Here is an 18484-nt window from a genome sequence, read left to right on the forward strand (position 1 = left end):
CAAGGCCGTCAGTAGTTCTAATGGAATGTTGTCTACTCCGGGGGCCTTGTTTCGACTCAGGTCTTTCAGTGCTCTGTCAAACTCTTCACGCAGTATCGTATCTCCCATTTCGTCTTCATCTACATCCTCTTCCATTTCCATAATATTGTCCTCAAGTACATCGCCCTTGTATAAACCTTCTATATACTCCTTCCACCTTTCTGCCTTCCCTTCTTTGCTTAGAACTGGGTTGCCATCTGAGCTCTTGATATTCATACACGTGGTTCTCTTCTCTCCAAAGGTCTCTTTAATTTTCCTGTAGGCAGTATCTATCTTACCCCTAGTGAGATAAGCTTCTACATCCTTACATTTGTCCTCTAGCCATCCCTGTTTAGCCAATTTGCACTTCCTGTCGATCTCATTTTTGAGACGTTTGTATTCCTTTTTTCCTGCTTCATGTACTGCATTTTTATATTTTCTCCTTTCATCAATTAAATTCAATATTTCTTCTGTTACCCAAAGATTTCTAGCAGCCCTTGTCTTTGTACCTACTTTATCCTCTGCTGCCTTCACTACTACATCCCTCAGAGCTACCCATTCTTCTTCTACTGTATTTCTTTCCCCTATTCCTGTCAATTGTTCCCTTATGATCTCTCTGAAACTCTGTACAACCTCTGGTTCTTTCAGTTTATCCAGGTCCCATCTCCTTAATTTCCCACATTTTTGCAGTTTCTTCAGTTTTAATCTACAGGTCATAACCAATAGATTGTGGTCAGAGTCCACATCTGCCCCTGGAAATGTCTTACAACTTAAAACCTGGTTCCTAAATCTCTGTCTTACCATTATATAATCTATCTGATACCTTTTAGTATCTCCAGGGTTCTTCCACGTATACAACCTTCTTTCATGATTCTTAAACCAAGTGTTAGCTATGATTAAGTTGTGCTCTGTGCAAAATTCTACTAGGCGGCTTCCTCTTTCATTTCTTAGCCCCAATCCATATTCACCTACTATGTTTCCTTCTCTCCCTTTTCCTACACTCGAATTCCAGTCACCCATTACTATTAAATTTTCGTCTCCCTTCACTATCTGAATAATTTCTTTTATTTCATCGTACATTTCTTCAATTTCTTCATCATCCTGCAGAACTAGTTGGCATATAAACTTGTACTACTGTAGTAGGTGTGGGCTTCGTATCTATCTTGGCCACAATAATGCGTTCACTATGCTGTTTGTAGTAGCTTACCCGCATTCCTATTTTCCTATTCATTATTAAACCTACTCCTGCATTACCCCTATTTGATTTTGTGTTTATAACCCTGTAGTCACCTGACCAAAAGTCTTGTTCCTCCTGCGACCGAACTTCACTAATTCCCACTATATCTAACTTTAACCTATCCATTTCCCTTTTTAAATTTTCTAACCTACCTGCCCGATTAAGGGATCTGACATTCCACGCTCCGATCCGTAGAACGCCAGTTTTCTTTCTCCTGATAACGACATCCTCCTGAGTAGTCCCCGCCCGGAGATCCGAATGGGAGACTATTTTACCTCCGGAATATTTTACCCAAGAGGATGCCATCATCATTTAATCATACAGTAAAGCTGCATGTCCTCGGGAAAAATTACGGCTGTAGTTTCCCCTTGCTTTCAGCCGTTCGCAGTACCAGCACAGCAAGGCCGTTTTGGTTAATGTTGCAAGGCCAGATCAGTCAATCATCCAGACTGTTGCCCCTGCAACTACTGAAATGGCTGCTGCCCCTCTTCAGGAACCACACGTTTGTCTGGCCTCTCAACAGATACCCCTCCGTTGTGGTTGCACCTACGGTACGGCCATCTGTATCGCTGAGGCACGCAAGCCTCCCCACCAACGGCAAGGTCCGTGGTTCATGGGGGGAGGAATTTTGCATATGCTGGTGAAATGTGATCAAAAAGTATAATGTCACAAATATATCGGACGCAGGCGTTCATGACCAGTTCTAGACGTCGAGAATTTTCCTGAGAGAGGCCTTGTAGGATAATATCGCTGTAGTCAATGATTGGGAGTATAAGCGTTTGTACTAATTTCTTTTTCAGATCGAAAGGGAAGAGTTTTTATATATTTTTGTAGGACATGAAGGGATGCTCATGCTTTTTTTGGTCACATAGTGAATCTGTTGTGTGTAGGCCAGCGTTGAAAATGTTGAAATATGTGTGTAGTACAGTATCATGTCGTATTCGATTATGATGAGAGAAGGGAAAGGGTGGAAAATAACCTACACCTCTCGAACAGCACATAGAAGAAAAAAATGTTCAGATGTGTGTGAAATCTTATGGGACTTAACTGCTAAGGTCATCTGTCCCTAAGCGTACACACTACTGAACCTAAATTATCCTAAGGACAAACACACACACCCATGCCCGAGGGAGGACTCGAACCTCCGTCGGGACCAGCCGCACAGTCTAAGACTGCAGCGCCTGAGACCGCTCGGCTAATCCCGCTGACGCACCAAGAGGACTAACGAGCTTAACGACTCTGTTCTTGTGCGATAACCGTCAACAATGTCACATACCCTCACTGCATGAGACAGCCTAAAAGAGCTTCGGAATTTAATACAGGTACACTGGTCAAAAGTCTTGTGAGCAGGAACTTCTTTCCTACACCTCTACTCCCTCTGCCGGTCCAATACTGATGGTGACTTTTTTTTCCCCATGACGAGGACTCCAACCAGCTACCTCCGGGTCTTCCGTTTCTTTGTTGTTGCCACTTCTATTTACTAGAACTGATGTTTAAATCGAAGCGATTTCCACAACGTTCTTGAATATAGTAACAGGTACTGATATATACAGTCCTGGAAATGGAAAAAAGAACACATTGACACCGGTGTGTCAGACCCACCATACTTGCTCCGGACACTGCGAGAGGGCTGTACAAGCAATGATCACACGCACGGCACAGCGGACACACCAGGAACCGCGCTGTTGGCCATCGAATGGCGCTAGCTCCGCAGCATTTGTGCACCGCCGCCGTCAGTGTCAGCCAGTTTGCCGTGGCATACGGAGCTCCATCGCAGTCTTTAACACTGGTAGCATGCCGCGACAGCGTGGACGTGAACCGTATGTGCAGTTGACGGACTTTGAGCGAGGGCGTATAGTGGGCATGCGGGAGGCCGGGTGGACGTACCGCCTAATTGCTCAACACGTGGGGCGTGAGGTCTCCACAGTACATCGATGTTGTCGCCAGTGGTCAGCGGAAGGTGCACGTGCCCGTCGACCTGGGACCGGACCGCAGCGACGCACAGATGCACGCCAAGACCGTAGGATCCTACGCAGTGCCGTAGGGGACCGCACCGCCACTTCCCAGCAAATTAGGGACACTGTTGCTCCTGGGGTATCGGCGAGGACCATTTGCAACCGTCTCCGTGAAGCTAGGCTACGGTCCCGCACACCGTTAGGCCGTCTTCCGTTCACGCCCCAACATCGTGCAGCCCGCCTCCAGTGGTGTCGCGACAGGCGTGAATGGAGGGACGAATGGAGACGTGTCGTCTTCAGCGATGAGAGTCGCTTCTGCCTTGGTGCCAATGATGGTCGTATGCGTGTTTGGAGCCGTGCAGGTGAGCGCCACAATCAGGACTGCATACGACCGAGGCACACAGGGCCAACACCCGGCATCATGGTGTGGGGAGCGATCTCCTACACTGGCCGTACACCTCTGGTGATCGTCGAGGGGACACTGAATAGTGCACGGTACATCCAAACCGTCATCGAACCCATCGTTCTACCATTCCTAGACTGGCAAGGGAACTTGCTGTTCCAACAGGACAATGCACGTCCGCATGTATCCCGTGACACCCAACGTGCTCTAGAAGGTGTAAGTCAACTACCCTGGCCAGCAAGATCTCCGGATCTGTTCCCCATTGAGCATGTTTGGGACTGGATGAAGCGTCGTCTCACGCGGTCTGCATGTCCAGCACGAACGCTGGTCCAACTGAGGCGCCAGGTGGAAATGGCATGGCAAGCCGTTCCACAGGACTACATCCAGCATCTCTACGATCGTCTCCATGGGAGAAAAGCAGCCTGCATTGCTGCGAAAGGTGGATATACACTGTACTAGTGCCGACATTGTGCATGCTCTGTTGCCTGTGTCTATGTGCCTGTGGTTCTGTCAGTGTGATCATGTGATGTATCTGACCCCAGAAATGTGTCAATAAAGTTTCCCCTTCCTGGGACAATGAATTCACAGTGTTCTTATTTCAATTTACAGGAGTGTACATTAATTGTGTTACGCATCCCTAGCCACTAAGGGTTTAGTTCTGCTATCTTTGGTATTTTGGGAGACTAAAGAAACATACGCATTGATTCCGTTATGTAACTTTACCCATTTTAATAATCCTATGCTTGATCAGCTCCATTGCCTGTTATTAGGTATTATAGGCATTTTAGTGGGTAGCACGGAAGTCAGGAATATACGCTACTGGCCATTAAAATTGCTACACCACGAAGATGACGTGCTGCAGACGCGAAATTTAACCGATGCTGTAATATGCAAATGATTAGCTCTTTAGAGCATTCACACAAGGTTGGCGCCGGTGGCGACACCTACAATGTGCTGACATGAGGAAAGTTTCCAACGGATTTCTCATACACAAACAGCAGTTGACCGGCCTTGCCTGGTGAAACGTTGTTGTGATGCCTCGTTCAAGGAGGAGAAATGCGTACCATCACAATTCCGATTTTGATAAAGGTCGGATTGTAGCCTATCGGATTGCGCTTTACCGTATCCCGACATTGCTGCTCGCGTTGGTGAGATCCAACGACTGTTATCAGAATATGGAATCGGTGGGTTCAGGAGGGTAATACGGAACGCCGTGCTAGATTCCAACGGCCTCGTATCACTAGCAGTCTAGATGACTGGCATCTTATCCGCATGGCTGTAACGGATCGTGCAGCCACGTCTCGATCCCTGAGTCAATAGTTCGGAACCTTTGCGAGACAAAAACCATCTTCACGAACAGTTCGACGACGTTTGCAGCAGCATGGACTATCAGCTCGGAGACCATGGCTGCGGTTGCCCTTGACGCTGCATCACAGACAGGGGTGCCTACGGTGGTGTACTCAACGACAAACCTGGTTGCATGAATGGCTACAGGTCATTTTTTCGGATGAATCCAGGCTCTGTTTACAGCAACATGATGGTCGGATCCGTGTCTGGCGACATCGCGGTGAACGCACATTGGAAACGTGTATTCGTCATCACCCGTCGTGATGGTATGGGGTGCCACTGGTTACACGTCTCGGTCACCCCTCTTGCTCGCATTGACAGCACGTTGAACAGTGGACGTTGCATTTCAGTTGTGTTACGACTCGTGACTCTACCCTTCATTCGATTCCTGAGAAACCCTACATTTCAGAAGGATAATGCACTACCGCATGTTGAAAGTCCTGTATGGGCCTTTCTGGATACAGAAGTTCGACTGCTGCACTGACCAACACATTCTCCAGATCTCTCAGATGTCTGGTCAATGGTGGCCGAGCAACTGGCTCGTCAGAATACGCCAGTCACTGCTCATGATGAACTGTGATATCGTGTTGAAGCTGCATGAGCAGCTCTGTTTGAGTCAATACCCAGGCGTATCAAGGCCGTTAATACGGTCGGCGGTGATTTCTCAGGATCTACGCACCCAAATTGCGTGAAAATGTAATCACATGTCAGTTCCAGTATAATATATTTGTCCAATGAATACCCGTCTTTCATCTGCATTTCTTCTTGGTGTAGCAATTTTAATGGCCAGTAGTGTATTTTCTTATACCCAAATTGTGAGCACGGCTGCTCGTAGGTCTGCTTCTTTACGAATGCGTTTTGGGTTGCGTGGACTGTGCGGATGTCATTGTTGGCAAATGACTTTTAGTACCGCTAATTTCATTATATTATATTCCCCAGTATTATGTTTTGTCGAAAACACATGACATAAGAAACGCAGTGGTAGGAGCTAGAAGCTGAACCGATTGCATATAAAATGCCACAGTCCTAGTACAAACACACACGAACAGAAGTCTGCCAACTAAAACTTCCCCAAACCGACGTTAGTTTCTAAACCGGACAGCAGAAGAGGTATACCGAGACCTAAGAAGAGATGGGTTGAGGAACTGCAAATACGGTCTTAAAATCTGATCCATGAAGTGAATCCACAACTACAGCCTGAACATAGTCCAGATGTTACAAAATTCAGCAGTCATAATTACCTTGATTTTTTTGGAGGGTGTCCATCTTGAGCAAAACACATTTGCAATAGCAATGTGCAGAAGGTTCTGTCTGGGATTTACAAATTATGTAGGAATAAAGGGGACAGTAAGGGAAAGGCAGAAGTGCTGTGATGTCGATAGATACACAAATGAAGGGTACATTATTTGGCTGCCTTTCTGAATGCTCTTCTTTTTTCAAGCTTGTGGGAAAAACATGCAAACACACACACACACACACACACACACACACACACACACACACACACACACACACACAATCACATGCACACACCTGTCTCCCCCCCCCCCCCCGCCCCCCCAATTGTGCTCATCGACTGCCAGCTTTTTTCTGGCCCACAGTCAGTGTACTGGGGTGAGGCAGAACTGGGGGGTGAGGTGGGGTGAGGGATGGAGAGAAGTGGGAGGCAGGGAGGGGGATTAGGGGGAAGCTTCCAGCACATCTTGGGAGAGTGGGGAGCTGTCTGTGGGCTAGTTAGGGGCGCTGGTAGAGGGGCCAAGTGACACACGACTGGGAACGCGATTTCATAGAGCAGGGTGTGAGATAACAGCGCACAACTAGCTGATGTGGGAACACAAATTGGGCAGGGTTACTGGGTCAGGGGATGCACACAGACACACACACACACACACACACACACATGCTCACATACTATTGGGTGAGGGATGGTGGGAGGGAGCGAGCTACCTCATGTTTGGGCCAGGAAGGGTAAAGGAACGAAGAATGTGCTGTAAGGATAGCTCCCATCTGTGTTGGTGGTGGGGAGGATTCAGATGGCATGGGCTGCGAAGCGTCATTGAAATCCCACATGTTGTTCTCTGCTGAATGTTTTTCCACTAGGTCATCCACCTTATATTTGGGTACAGCTAGGCGGAGGCCACTCATTTTAGTTGGCAGCCAGTTGGTTGTAATACTAATGTAAAACGCTGTGCAGTGGTTGCAGCAGAGCTGATATATAACATGGCTGATTTCACAGTTGAGCTGGTGCCTGGTGGGGTGGAATAGACCTCTGACAGGAACTGGTGTTTCTGTGCATGTTTTCCATACAAGCTTGAAAAAGGAAGAGCATTTCGAAAGCTAGCCAAGTTCTGTACCTTTTGTTTGTGTACCTATCGCGATGCAGCGATATTTGAAAATACTGCCTTAAAAACTCAAATGTATATGTGTACAAATGGAAAAGAGCTTTTCTCCCATGCAACATAAAGAAAATAAAAGCCCATTGATGATGCTGAAACTTCAGCAGAACATGTCTGGGAAATAAAAGAGCAGGTAAATTGTGTTTTGCTCAAGGTGCCCCCCCCCCCCCAAAAAAAAGCAAATCTAGTTGTTAAGCAAACGCAGACAGAAGAACTTCAGCCTCAATATGAATATTACTCAAGTATACCTGTTTATGATTTAAAATGTCACGTGAATACTATTTGTCACTAGAATTCAATAGTTGGCCAAAATTCCAATAAAGTTGTCCTGGAGCCGGTTCTCTACAAAACTGTTTCACCACTCTCTGTTATCTTTCGTGCTATAATCTGGGTTTGACCTAACCGTTTCCAATAGAGAAACGACGAAACATGTAGATGAGACCAAAAATAAGCTTTGAGATAAATAAATTATATTTTACCCTGTGAAGTAAGCACAGCCGACAAAAATAACATTTTTCCAGGTGACTGCACTAAAGTGTATTGTATGGTACCAGACGAGGAGCTTTGTAGCCAAGCATTGAATAAAACACGGCCAATGTGAGCGTACGTATTTCTATTCTCAGATAGCTATCGCTGTAGCTTGCCACGACTAATCGAATTGACTACGAACTCATGACAGCGAAAGGGCTCCATTGTACCGTATCTTCTGAGCGTGTTACAGATACTCCGGGATTTATAAAACGAAAACAAATATGTCAAATGTTTGTGTGTTGAATGACAAAATGTTCTATAGCTGAGTGTACTTCGCAAAAGCCCGAGTTTATATTGGCGAGGACGGCGTGACTCTGCGGAATGGGATTAGCGATCGTATCCCGTAATTAGCCTGCGGGTAACGAATTCTGATTACCGACGGAAATCGGTTTTGATGAAAAAATTGTAGCGTCGTTAGCTGCTGCTTAATACGTTGCGCGCGCGATGATAATTGAGTTGTACCTGTGAAAGCTGGCGTTATTTTGCAGCGGACGGTGCAGTATAATTAGAAAGGAAATCAGCGGGTTTGTTACCTGAAACTACTGGGAGCATTCGTTATTTTTGTGTGAGTGTATTTTTGAGAAACACAGATCACAGATGTTTAAAAATAGCAGATTGCCGTTAACTTGTGCACGATGTTGAGCTTCAGCAGTAACACCACACCCATAAGGATGTATGTAAGCACTTGTCCGTGTAAGGATAACAGCACAGATTGTATTTCTTCAGAATATTATTTGTACAAACCAGTAAAAATAGTTGCATATACGATGTTTCTTTATGCTCCACTTATCTTTATTTGTAAATTACATTGCTGCTGGTTTGCTAAATACTTGCTGTATTGTTACTATTAGCCGGCCGCTGTGACCGAGCGGTTCTAGGCGCTTCAGTCTGGAACCGCGCGGATTCTATGGTCCACATCTACATACATACTCTGCAAGCCACCCTAAGGTGCGTGGCAGAGGGTAACGTGTACCATTACCAGTCGTTTCCTTTTCTGCTCCACTCGCAAATAGAGCGAGGGAAAAAAGACTATCTACTTGCATCCGTGCGAGCCCTAATCTCTATGACATTATCTTCATTGTGCTTACGGGGAATGTACTGGCTGCAGTAGAATCGTTCTACGTTCAGCCTCAAATAATGGTTCTCTAAATTTTCTTAATAGTGGTCCTTGAAAAGGACTTTGCCTTCCGTCCAGCGATTCACATTTGAATTCCCGAAGCTGTAATACTTGGGTGTTGTTAGAACCTGCGGTAACAAATCTAGCAGCCCGCCTCTGAGATGCTTCGATGTCTTCCTTTAATCTGAGCTGGCGCGGGTCCCAAACATTCGAACAAGACACAACATTGGGACGCACTAGTGTCCTACATGCGATCTCCTTTACAGAACTACATCTACATCTACATCTACATCTACATGAATGTGGACTAAATTTTGATGGATCACATTTGCAAAGCAATAGCGCGGAACAAAAGCGTAAAAAGTTGTGAAAAGAAGCGGGTCTAGTGAAGCAGGGGATACAACCCGTCGCCTTTGACCAATGACGTCAGAATTGGCCAGAGAGCATGTATTACAGAGATGAAAGAGCTGAGAAGAATGTTCAGAAACAAAGGAATGCAAGAGAGGAAAAACCATGCTTCACATATCGAAGGGGCTGTAGTATTTTCACGTTAACGATATCTCGTGTTTGTATCTTAGTATTTCTCCGCAAAATACAATGGAAAGAAATGAATGAAATATATTACTAGCAAAGAATACATCATGTTACATGTATCTCGAAACTCTTTCGAACCGTATTACTTAAGTGCAGTTATTTGAGCTATATAGCTATACACAACATTTGTATCTTGCCCACACCCATAATCCCACCGGACATTCTCCTCTGTTGTACTTCCTTTTCCCAAAACGCGACTCGTCAATTTCGACCCTAACACCCCCCTCCCCCCCCCCCCCCAACTCCCCTCCCCCACGGCCCCCTATATTTCATGCATTCCCCACAAACTTCCCTACAAAACGAGTACCAGTCCACTACCGTACGATGACTCACACGACATTCATGCACACAGACCCACACAGGATATCTCAAACACCAATAGTAAGTGACTTTCATTATGTCTCTCAGAGCGAGCTTAGGTTTCTCGAACCACGTTCCCCTCCTAATACATCGCCACAACCGGTCTCTGCTGCACCTCCATGCAAATAAGTCTTGAGTACGGCGACTTGATACACTGGTGAGGCGCATATATTCGCCGCACTCACGACATCGGACGTATTGAGCAATAAGACCACATATTTGCAAGAAACAAATTGTGGTCAACGTGTCTTCGCTCATAGCTTGTCTTAAATGATCAAGATTCATTGCAACAGACAAATCCATTCCTAGAAACGAAAATATGACACTAAAAATTGTTCTACAATGACAAACTAATACTCCAAATTACCTCAATATCATTGCGAATAAAATTAAGTATCGTTTGAATAAGAAACAACCAATTAATTTAATTTAATCAAAAGAAGAATAATTTAAGGAATACCAAGCGATCGCTTTTAGGTTTAATGTCCAATGATAGCGCTTATCCGGAACACAGAACTGTTTTATTATCTATGCCTCGAAGTGAATACATTACTATCTATGACTAATGTATGATGTCATTGGTCAAAGACGACGGGTTGTATCCCCTGCTTCACTAGACCCAAAGAAGCGTTACATAGTGGCAGTACGAAACACGATAGCGGACGCCACGTGTAGAGGTGGAAGGCGCCGAGAAGGCAGCCGTTCCAGCGCAGGGGAGCAGACCTACCTGTTGTTGCGGCCGGCTGCTCACGCCACCGCACACCACACACCAACCACGCCACGCCTCGCACAAGGCGACGTCCGAGGATGCCGCCGCTCCGTCCGAAATAAACGCCAGCGAGCGAGTTATGGCCGCTGGCAGCGCTTCTGAGCCGTTGTCGAGGAAACCAACAAGCGTGACGCAAGAATGCGAACGCGCCCGCCGGCACACGGCCATCGCCGTTTTTTGTTCTACGCGGCTAACACAATAGAAGCGGGAAGGATAACAGTCATTTATACCTTTCATGAACAGGATTTTACTGTCTGTGGGATGTTATTTAAGCTGCGATGTTAGTTAAGCTGTGCTATGCCCAAATGTGTACGGTAACGCACAAGGGCGTACCCAGCGTGTGAGCTGGGATGAGGGGGCGGCGGCTAGAGGGCAACTCACATTAGTTACCTAAGAGGAAAATGGCAAGAGGATGGTTCAAATGGCTCTAAGCACTATGTGACTTAACATCTGAGGTCATCAGTCCCCTATGCGTAGAACTACTTAAACCTAACATAAAGACATCACACACATCCATGCCCGAGACAGGATTAGAACCTGCGACCGTAGCAGCAGCGCGGTTCCGGACTGAAGCACCTAGAACCACTCGACCACAATGGCCGACAGAAAGACGAAATTAACCAGTAATTCCTTACGGAATAATCTTAAGGCTATCGAAAAACTGACCTTAAAAATCAGCAAACGAACTAAAGCCGACACTGGACAGAAAGTTGTGCATCCTCCGGACACATCACGCTAATACTGTATAAAACGGCCTCTAGTCTTAATAAAGGCCTCAATTTAGTGAAGAAGAGAGTCTACAAGTTTCTTCTTGTTTGCCATATCCAACTGGAGACATTCATGGTTACATTCCGTAGAGTAAGATGATCATACCTTTGAAACAAGAAAACGGGAAATTTCAATTTTTTTTCGGTGAAACAAGGGAAAATGAGAATGCGTAAAATAGTTTCGCTATGTATACAAAGGTTTCTAAAATAAAAATAAATAAATAAATAAACAAATAATGTGGAGCTTACATATAAAATGAGGTCACAGGATACCGCCTAACTCCCAAGGGATTTCCCTCTAGTGTGTGTATAAAATATGATGCCATGGAATTAGGAGAAGTTGAAAGTGTAAAATTCTTGGGATTACAACTTGATAATAAATTCAGTTGGGAGTGACGTACTAACGAACTGCTAAAGCGTCTAAACTAGTCTGTGTTTGCAATGCGAATGATGTCACACACAGGAGATATAAATATTTAAAAAACTAACATATTTTGCTTATTTGCACTCCATTATGTCATATGGTATCATATTTTGGGGTAACTGCACAAACCGAGTAAAATGTTTTGGAGTACAGAAGCGTATAAGAGTAATTTGTAGTGTAAATCCAAGAAGATGTCGAAATCTATTCACAGAATTGGGCATACTAACCTCAGCTTCTCAGTATATTTATTCCTTAATGAAGTTTATTGTAAATAATACATCTATTTTTCCAGCTAACTGCTTAGTACACAGTATCAATACCAGGAATAAGAACAATACACATAAAGATATAAAATCACTTACTCTTGCCCAGAAAGGAGTCCAGTATTCAGAAACGCGTATTTTCAGTAAGTTACCAGCAACCATTAAGAGTTTAGTTTCCGACAAGGAACAATTTAAACATAATTCAAAGGAATTTTTGGTGGCGACCTTCTTCTACTCCATCCATAAATTTCTCAACAAGTGCAGTAGATCATTTTAATGAAAATATATTATACTTTAATTTTTGACAATACTTGGTTGTAACAGTCAAGTAACTACCTACTGTGTGAATGATTGATGTATGGAAAGCAGATGTAAGCCTTAAGTCTGTAAATAGAAGTTACGTTTTAAATCTTGCACATAATTTGACTGTTCTTAACTGAGGATCATTGAAATGAATAATTTAATTTTTGGCAATACTTGGTTGTAATAGCCAAGTAACTAGCTACTGCGTGAATGATGGAGTTAATGAAAGCAGATGTTAGTACTAAACCTGTAAATATTAGAAGTTTAATTTTGATTCATGTACATAATTTTATTGTTTATTGACTGAGGATCTTTAAATTAATGAAATTCAAGTTTTTCTACTTACATTTTTGTAATGTGTTTATCTGACATGTTCCACACCCAGGAGGATCCCCTCGTTTGTGGGTCTGTGGAATGAGTAATTAATCTAATCTAATATCGTTTCGGACCTCCTCCTCCCTAGCATAGTGCAGCATCTCGACGTGGCATGGACTCAACAACTCGCTGGAAGTTCCCTGCAGAAACATTTAGCCATGCTGCCTCTATTGCCGTCCATATTTGGGAAAGTGTTGTAGGTGCAGGATTTTGTGCACGAGCTGACCTCTCCATTACACCCCATAAATGGTCGATGGGATTCATGTCAGACGAACTGAGAACCCAAATCATTCACTCGAATTGTTCAGAATTTTTTCAAACCAATTGCGAACAACTGTGGTCTAAGCATGACATGGTTGTCTGCGATTATGAAGTCAATGAGTCGCCGCAAATGGTCACCATGTAGCCGAACATAACCATTTCAAGTCAATGATCAGTTCAGTTGGACCAGAGTACCTCACACTAGGAGTATCTTTCTTCTAGCAGTCTGTAAAATTTGTTACGGTCATGACCATGCAAACACAGCCTACCCCATTATGAACCCACTCCAGCCTGCACTGTACTTTGTTGACAACTTGGGTCCATGGCTTTATGGGGTCTGCGCTACACTCTAAGCTATCATCAACTAATGAGATATACGAAATTGGGCACAATATTGACAGAAGAAAGGAAAAGAGAACATAGAGAGAAAATGAAAAATAGTAGAAAAATAGGAAACAACTAAGATGGTACAGGTACTGAAGCTGCTCAATACGAAGGTAAAACAAAAAGTTAATGGCAAAGTTGAGGAAAAAAATTACTTAAGGCTTTCTTGTCGTCCACTTCTGCAGCATCCAAACATATCAAACAAGTTACAGTGCGCAGTACATCTGGAAAACAGAAAACGTGCAATAAAAACCAATCACAAAGACGCTTGTTTTTATGGCTATATACACTGATAAAATTTCCTCTGGTTTCGAGGCCCGTCAGGTGGCTAAATGCTCACAAGATTTCAGTAGAGCGGTCCTCGGCCATTGTCAATCAGTGGTAGCAGAACCTGTTTTAGAAATCAACCACCGAATTGAAATCGAAAAGATATCTGTTATTAGATGGACAAGTGGTTTTTGGAATGGCGTTATAGAAGAAGCGATTGAGATAAAAGTTGCTGACTACAACCCCAATGAAGGTGACAGCCTGCAGCGAAACACATCTTGGGTCTCAGCCATCGGTATGTTTCGGCGGGCGTAGCACGTGTCAGCTGAAACATTTTCATATGTGGCGCTGGAGTGGCAGCGGTGATGTCACAGATGACAGCACGCTTATACGCTGATAAGGCGAAACATGATGACTACTGCCCACCGCGACGTCGCATGCAGCCTGGAGTAGTTGCCTGCACGTGACGCGGTAACAATAGTATGTAAGTGGAGTAGACACGGATTGGGATCACCTAAGCAAAGACTGGGGCTGCAAATGGGGAAACCCATTGCGATAAGCGACTTTGACAAAAAGCTGATTATTGTCACGCATAGCTTGTGAACGAGTATCTCGAAAATGGCGAAGCTAGTCGAATGTCCACATGCTACTGTCGTGATCATCTACGGAAAGAGGTAGATGGACAGTGAACCCGCTAATGGTTGGATGTCCATGACTCTTCACAGCTCCACAGAACGGTGGGTCGCGGAGACTAGTCTGCTTTGTAGTGTAGGATATGTGGCATCTCTGCCGAAAGACCCTAATGCTGGTGCACGCACAAGTGTTTCGGAGCACACTGTTCACCATACATTGTTGAACATGGAGCTCCACAGTCCACCTACGTGCTCATTCAGCGACATCGTTTTGGAAACCCTCGTCGCCAGTTTTGTAAAGGCCTCGTCGCTACCGTTGTGGAGGTCGAGTTCGTAAACCAGCGTCTGGCGCAGTACGCCTCTAAGACAATTTCTCCCCACAATTACACAGTTATACACCAACAAATTAGTAAGAAAGTCACACAAATGACATTTTTTATTTTTTAATTAAGTACCGCCATTAGACTGTTGTTTATTTACAGCGTTACACTTACACTACCACAATCATGATTTCGGCTTCAAAGTGCCATTCTCAAGCGTTTTCTGAAAGCAGATTAGACAATAACAGTGAAATACATAACAAGTGGTATAACCATATAAGAATCCATATTTATAATACTTACTCACAAGTGTTATACATTGCCTAAGATGACATACTGTCGTATTAAAATGCACTATTAAACACATTTTCTAGGGTCGATATTTCTGGCAGAGCCTACTGCTTTGTTTCATCACTGAGTATACCATCTTGATTGAATGACAGTTGGCTAAGTGTCAAATTGTCTTGGTCAAAGAACTTCCTGTTACAAGCAGGTGACTTTTTCTTTTAATCTTTGGACTCAGTGTTCAGTAGGATAGGAAAGGTTAGGAGCAATTTATTTTCTTTGGCAGTTGTTACATCTTTGCGTTACCTGTTTATCTTAGTATACAATGAAGTTGCTTGCTCATAAACATAAACAGTAACAAACCTCTCGATAATATTCGCTGCATCCATAAATATAACAGTCCAGCTAATCATTGACATTGTTTAAAGTACATTTTAGTAGGTAAATATACAGCTTTGTACATGAAATTAACACATGGCCAACTCTAAGTTGTGCAATTTTGCCTCAATGCAGAACTAATACAATACAGTGCAATTACTTATTCTACTCACTCATTAATTAACCAGTGAGGACTGAAGCGATATTTATGATGTACGTATCATCAGGAATGTAGATCCTGTTATATGTGGTAGAACATTACTTAGAAATAAGTGCAAATAACACAGGTATGTGAAACATGTCTTGTACATAAAAGCATTTAAGCAAATAAAAGAATCAAACGATTTCATGTTAAACAGCACATTTAAATTTAACATAATATAAAGAGTAGGGATATCCTAGTATTTGTTAATGGTTGATAAGATACAATTACAAATGTGAGTGCACCGTGGTATTTATACGTATGGCTGCAATCTTGGTGCTATAAATCTTAGCCCGCATCTCGTGGTCGTGCGGTAGCGTTCTCGCTTCCCACGCCCGGGTTCCCGGGTTCGATTCCCCGCGGGGTCAGGGATTTTCTCTGCCTCGTGATGGCTGGGTGTCCTGTGATATCCTTAGGTTAGTTAGGTTTAAGTAGTTCTAAGTTCTAGGGGACTGATGACTATAGATGTTAAGTCCCATAGTGCTCAGAGCCATTTGAACCATAAATCTTATTTACATGTTTAGTAATGGCATCTTACTTATATGAAGTAAAGATGACATAGTAATGTTAACAACTTAATCAGCTACCACATATGAAAGCCCCAAGTGAGTTAATTCCTGTTTCTTAACAACAAACATAAATATAACATCATTGACCATAGTTACTTCTTAGAGAGGTAATAAACAATTGAGAAGAAACACAAGGTCAAGAATACTATGAATCATTCATTGAAGACTGTGGCCCCGCATTATGAAAAAAATTATCACACAAATGAGTTAAAAAGTTTTACTTATCTTTGTGACTAGTTGAATAGTGAAGTCTACAACACTGCTTGTAAGATAACGCAAAAAGAGCCCTCAGTGGCTGAGTGCAAATAATCGTAGGTAAACTTCATAGTTATAGCAAATGCAATTTACAACACCTGTGTGTTCACCTCTTAGAGTTCACTAGACAACGTCTCCTGTCTAAGTCAGCTTTGGACTATGATCTATAACCAAGTGGGTGAGAGCCGCTCTTCTATCTTCCGGGTAAGCTTCTATCTTTGTCATTGGCGGATTGTACTCGGCCTGCGATTGGCCGAGGCGAAGTCCACATGTTCATCCTCAGCGCCGCCCGTGGGGCTGGTGGAACTCGCGCAAGGGGCGAGTCTCTATGGCACAGGCATCAGCTCGCATCTTTGTGCCTGTGGTGTTTTTTCCCTGGCTGTATCTTGTTCGGACGGCACAGCAATCGTCAGTTACGGTTGCAGTGGGGACGAGTCCATCGCGATTCGACAGTCGACCGATGTAAACGTGTCAGCTCTCCGGGTGGATCATACTTTTGCTACGCTAGATCGCTGGTCGTCTCCACTAACGTCGTCATCTAGGTGAACGGCGGTTCGAAACACGCAGCGCGCCACAGACCCAGGCTGGACGGAGCAGTATTATGCTGTGGGAGGCATTCTCCTGCGCTTGCATGGGACCTATGGTAGCAATCGAAGACAGGCTGACAGCGGCGAACCAGCTGCTTCCTTTCATGCCTGATGTCTTCCCCGACGGCGATATCAGCTTTCAGCAATATAACTGTCACTGTGACATAGTGGTTTGAGGAGCATTATAGCGAACTCAGGTTCCTGTTTCGGCGACCATATTCGCCTGATGTAACTCCTATGGAGACCATCTTGGTCGCTATCGAGTTCCATTACCGTGTGCGCAAATCAGCGGCCCGTTATTTACGCGAATTACCTGTGCATAGACATCTAATGTCACATACCTCCACAAACCTACCAACAAAACTGTCGGATCCCTGTTATGTAGAATCAGTGATGTATCTCGTTGCAAAGACGGACAAACAAGCTATTAAGCATTTGGTCATAACGTTTTGGCTTCTCAGTGTACAAGGACGGCAGCGGCAGTCACGCGACTTGATGGCAGAGGAGCATCGTGAACAAATAACCACTGGCAGGGCTGAAAGCCGGAGAAAATTTTTTCGGTTACGGAGGTATTTTACGTATAGTGAACAGAGGTCGCGCAACAGATCACCAGCAGAGTAAGGGTATTTTTTTGTATGCAGTCTGAATCATTATTTGCTTATACATTTATAAAGGTACTTATGTCTGTCACTATTTTGTTTACTTATTTTAGGGTACTGTCGAAGCATCTGAAGAAATCTACTGAGTTACTTCACATTTTTTTCATTCAGTATTTTGTCTTCGCACTTTTTGAGATGAAGTTGCATCTGCAGTTACTCCAACATATCCACTTTATGATCTCATTTCTGCTGCCAGAGCAATTTGACACTCTCCTCTACACTTCCAAATGGGTGTTCTGTGTTTTATATGTGTGTGCCTGTTGCTGACCTATTGTGTGCCTGTTGTATGTTGTATCCCGTAGCTGAGTGTCGCTTGGTACTGGGCGAGAGATTTCGAGGAGAAAGTGAAACAGTCGGTAGGCTTAAGTGAGAGGGAATCTTGGCCTGACTGTGTTGTTAAAATACCCTTAATACAAAGTACAGATTGTAATTAGTATTGAATGACGAACTCTGTGAGTGTTTTACAACTTATGACTTTATAGAGACTACCCTTAAACTAGTATACATTTGCTCTAAATGAGTTGTATCCACGAAAGACCAAGTCTTTACACAGAGACGATGATTAAGTAGCACCGTTCCGGCTATTAAAAGAACCCACGAAACGACGTACTGCAGTCGTCAGCTACCGAGCTAGAACTCAATCTACTGTTCCAAACCACTGCAGATAACTCTGCTCAGCCCAGCTCAACTAGCAACTTCAGCTGTTTCCGCCAATACTGCGGCTGCCTCTCCACTTCCACAAGGACCTGTCTGCACTGTCTATCCCCCACTCCTGTCTACTCTAACTGACATAACTCTCTACTCGGAGCATCTTGATCTGAGTTTT

At 44.0% G+C, this 18484-nt stretch overlaps 2 protein-coding genes across 2 annotated transcripts in view; one reads left to right on the top strand and one right to left on the bottom strand.

The window, feature by feature from the left end:
- The window catches only part of LOC126354414 (calcium uptake protein 3, mitochondrial-like), a 492488-nt gene extending 481701 nt beyond the window's left edge, over positions 1-10787 (bottom strand). The window contains exon 1 of the mRNA XM_050004035.1: positions 10686-10787. The gene's annotated coding sequence lies outside the window, so the exon portion shown is untranslated. The remainder of the gene's footprint in view (positions 1-10685) is intronic.
- The window catches only part of LOC126355325 (GTP-binding protein Rhes), a 494539-nt gene that overhangs the window by 335065 nt on the left and 140990 nt on the right, over positions 1-18484 (top strand). The gene's annotated exons all lie outside the window — the stretch shown is intronic.

Source organism: Schistocerca gregaria, chromosome 3 (genome assembly GCF_023897955.1).
Source record: "Schistocerca gregaria isolate iqSchGreg1 chromosome 3, iqSchGreg1.2, whole genome shotgun sequence".
Classification (NCBI taxonomy): domain Eukaryota; kingdom Metazoa; phylum Arthropoda; class Insecta; order Orthoptera; family Acrididae; genus Schistocerca; species Schistocerca gregaria.